This window comes from Dysidea avara, chromosome 4 (assembly GCF_963678975.1).
Source record: "Dysidea avara chromosome 4, odDysAvar1.4, whole genome shotgun sequence".
Lineage (NCBI taxonomy): Eukaryota > Metazoa > Porifera > Demospongiae > Dictyoceratida > Dysideidae > Dysidea > Dysidea avara.
In genome coordinates this window covers 37,883,955-37,888,245 of record NC_089275.1, presented here as the reverse complement: position 1 = coordinate 37,888,245, position 4,291 = coordinate 37,883,955, and the positions used below count along the sequence as shown (strand labels likewise).

The 4,291-nt window shown below is 33.6% G+C and overlaps 1 long non-coding RNA gene across 2 annotated transcripts; it reads left to right on the top strand.

Annotated features, from left to right (window-relative positions):
- Positions 1-213: 213 nt before the first annotated feature.
- Positions 214-1,295, top strand: LOC136254482 (uncharacterized). Of its 2 annotated transcripts, none has more exons than XR_010700508.1 (4): positions 214-453; positions 957-1,049; positions 1,101-1,188; positions 1,242-1,295. It is a non-coding gene; the product is annotated as an uncharacterized lncRNA (long non-coding RNA). The 2 variants fall into 2 exon arrangements; XR_010700509.1 differs by lacking the exon at positions 214-453 and adding an exon at positions 729-906.
- The last annotated feature ends 2,996 nt before the right edge of the window (positions 1,296-4,291 follow it).

The window sequence follows — 4,291 nt, the reverse complement described above, 5'->3', positions numbered from 1 at the left end:
CTTGACTTGATATAATCACGATGCGTACAACCTCATTTTACTGACACCTTCCTTCAACTTTGTCACATTTGAGCTCGCGATCACGTGATAGTGAGCATTAAATGGAATTTTATATTTTCTTTGCTGGTGTTAGTAGCAAATTTGTAGCTTATTACTAACATCTATAAGTAAGTACACTGAGAGTGTCCAGTATACAATTTATATTTACCTTCATTTAGGTTTGTGGAAACTGGTCTCATTTCTTCTGGGAACCGGTCTCATTTCTTCTGGGAACCAGTCTCATTTCTTCTGGGAACCGGTCTCATTTCTTCATGTTTTCCACTACTTTTTATCAACAGCTGACGGCTGCTACCTCATGTATGTCTGGCACTGTAAATGAGTTGAGTGCTTTCAAGAACCTGTTCCATCTTGTTTCTCCTTATTTCACTGACCATGCTTGTATTGCTAACAAAAGTAAGTCCACTGAGAGTATGCAAATTATATTATATTTAGTCTTGTTTCAATTGTACTTAGTGATTACAAGATTCTTGGACTTGCTTATCAGTGTATCAGATGCTTCTTGTGAGCTTATGTAACGGACATAAAAATGGCCATGTGGTGTTAGTAGTATTTTTGTGAATTTTGGTATGGTCGAATGTCAGACGAAGATTTTTGAACGGTTATATCTCAGCCAAGAGCGAATATATCAACAGGTATGCTTATATATTAGCCAAAAGAACAGGGATTTAACATAAATCAATGCTTGAATGTACTTATTTTAACACTTTATAACCATACCTGCTAGTTACAGTTTGATATCATTGTTCTTTGCTGAGATATGACCGTTCAAAAATCTTCATCTGATATCATCCCAACAAAGTCACTAAGTGTCCGTTTTATGTCTTGTTAGACTTACTGATAACAACTGTAAGTACACCAAGTAATCCAGAATATGAATTATGTTTGCCTCCATTTAGGGTTGTGAGAACTGGTCTTATCAGACTTGTCTTAGTTCTACATGGATTGTCAGTCTCAGACTCGGTCTCAGTTTTACAAGATTGTTACAAACTGTAAGTACAATGATTGTTCAGTGTACGCATTATATTTACCATCTTTAATAGAGTTGTGGGACCTAGCCGCCATTCTACATGGTAATACTAGGTTTCCAGACAAGGTCTTGGTTTTATGAGATTCTTATTGTTACAAACTGTAAGTCCAACGATTGTCCAGAATGCACATTATATTTACCATCTTTGTATTAGAGCTGTGGGACAGTTCTACCAGATGACTAACAGATTTCTACATGGTGATGAACATGGTGATGATAATACAGGTAATTAATTAGTAATGGAACTTGTGAATTGTATTTACTGTCTTACCTGCTGCAGTTGGATAAAGACTGATAAATGATGAAATTTATTTGATACTCTCATGGCCAAGGAGACATTGATTTACTAGCTGTACCTATTGTGGTTTTAACATATATTTACAGAATTAAATTCATTACAAATATAATTATAGAAATAATTTAATTAAGGTAGCCACAGATTATAGGAAAGTTAAAAAGTATAGAAGCCAATATATGATTGAAATAGGCTTAGTATAGTCTGAGAATACACCGCACTATACTAGTAATTTAATCTCTAATATATGACTGTCTTAAATGTATTCAGTAAGCTTGTTATAGTAAAGTCCTAATCTAATAATACATGCTCATTCTAATACTAACATAATAAGACTGTTATAGACCTTATTATTCTGAGCTTTTTTCGCAGTGAATGATAAGCTACATACTATATAGTCAAGACACCATTGTATTTCTACCATGCAGAAGTTCCAAGAAACTCTCAGAAACTGATGGCATGAGATGATAGTATGAGGATCGTAGACCAAAGTTAACGTGTGTATAGTAGTTTTAAACCATCAGAATAAGAATAAATTTCGAGCATTATAAAATTAAAACCTTAATAGCATCTGCCTGCATTTGAGTCTCCTACTACCACTGGAATTCCCTGTTAGAAATCCTAGATCCGCCCCTGAAAGGTGTTAATAGTACAAAAACATAGAATACCCTCTTTGTTGCAATGTTATAGTCATTGACTAGTGATGTGCGATGTATCGCAAAAATATCGATTTCTCGATAATTTTGTCGATATCGCTATCGTATCGATTTTCGATACTGCTTTAGCAGATTTCGATATTTATCGAAAAGGTAATATTTTGCGATAATTATCGAAATATCTAAGGATATTTTGCGATAATTATCGAAATATCGAAGGATATTTCGATAAATCTACAGCATTTAGTGTGTGATTGCGCAATCACGCTAGAAATGAAGGTTGGTTCTGTACTATCTAGCCACTTTAAAAACTTGTCTACCGGTTTCCTAGGCTTATTATTAGTTTTATGCAATAGTTTGTGTGTAAATTGTATTTCAAGCATATTTATAAATGTCGGCCGCCCACGCAATTATACCACCCACACAATTAAAAATTATCAAAAATCGTATCGAAATTTCGATATTTATCCCAATATCGTATCGACACAAGTTTGAGGCAATGTTAAGGATGACTTCGAATAACAAAGACATTCTATAACTGTGATATAACTGCTAAGTGAAAGAATTGTGCTGTTTTGTAGTGGAAAAGTCATTTTTATATATAACGAATTAGGCCATTAAGCAGCTTATATAGTCCAAGCAATTCTAAGGTTACACTGAGATATGATGCACATTTCAGTATGAATTTGAGGTGCCCTACTGTACAGGCTACACAAAATTACTACAGTATAGCTGCCACCATTAATTAACTCAGTGAAAAAGAGAACGCAGTCAAATCTCTCTAATCTGATACCTAATGGGAAACATAAATTTGCTGGATTAAGAAGACTATTGGGTTGTCCAGTCACCCCTGCAATCTGACATTGTGCAAAATGGATTAGCTATGTAGTAAATCACAGGCAGAGGCATCAGAGCAAAAGTGAAAGTGGTAATTTACACACAAGATATGTAAGAAACAATATGTGACCGGATTTGCGAAAAGGTACCTTTTCCACACATTTGACATACCAGCAAACTAAATGATGTAACATTTAACTCCTCATACCGATTAACTTGCTTTTAGTATCAAAATGTAGCCAAATACTGTAGTTACATTCATTGAAAATTTCAAGCAATTATATGCCATGATCAAAAATTATGAAGCTTTAAAGTCCAAAAAAAATGGGTCAAATTTTGTGTGTGAAAAAGGTACCTTTTTGCAAATCCGGTCACATATGCTGTTTTCTGTTATTTTAAAGCTTTGATTGCTTAAAAAACCTTCTGTAATGGTTTTAGTACAGTAAGTTATTCTATGTTCTTTGTCAGTTGTTGAAAACAATGTATTTCCAAGTCTAGGGAATTATAAATTTTGTGTCGGATTACAGAGTATAGAGACACCAAATTCAGAGGTTCTTAAGTGTTGCATGAATGACAGTTTGTTAATTGGATTAAAGAGCATTTTGGTTTATGTGCAGGCGTCAGATTAGAGAAGTTCGACTGCAACTACATAGCTATTAATCATGGTATAGCTAGTGTTCTGCTTACACGAATCAGATGCTTAAGAGTGGCACCAACCTTTTAGCAATGAAATTAAAGTTTATATTATAGATACACATTAAATAATTCAATGAAAACAGTATTTGATCTACTGCAATACACAGTCACTCTAGCACTGCACTATGTATGCATGCAATTCCACACAAGAAATTATTATTATAAATTAAACCTTTCTTGTCTTTTAAAGTTTTATAGAATCAAGCTCAACAGGGTCTTCTTTCACTGCTGATAGTATAAATTTATGATTCTTAAAAGATTGCCAGAATCACAAGAATCCACTGTTTCATTACAAGATTTTGCAGATGCTTTTTTTTTGCAAAATTGGTTTTATCTACATTTGTGTATGCATAGACTATATATACGTATCTTATTCCTACCCATATATACTTCACAATTTAAAATATGATGCGCTATGTAAATTGAATTATTTTATATTAGCAGTATCATCTGTATCCTGTATTGAAATTCTCATGCATGACTAATAACAGCTAGCAGTCAATAGTGATCAGAAGTTATTTGGAAATACCAATAACAATTGATTAAATATTTCTTATATCCATGGCCATGCTAGAGGAGCTGGAAATATGATCTTAAACAACACCAAAAGAATTATGGCAGTTAACAGTAGAGTAGTGGCTATCCTTTTTATGTTCAACCAATTATCCTTGTCTTTCATTGCAGCCACATAAACTGCTGTGGTAATTAGAATGGTTAGCA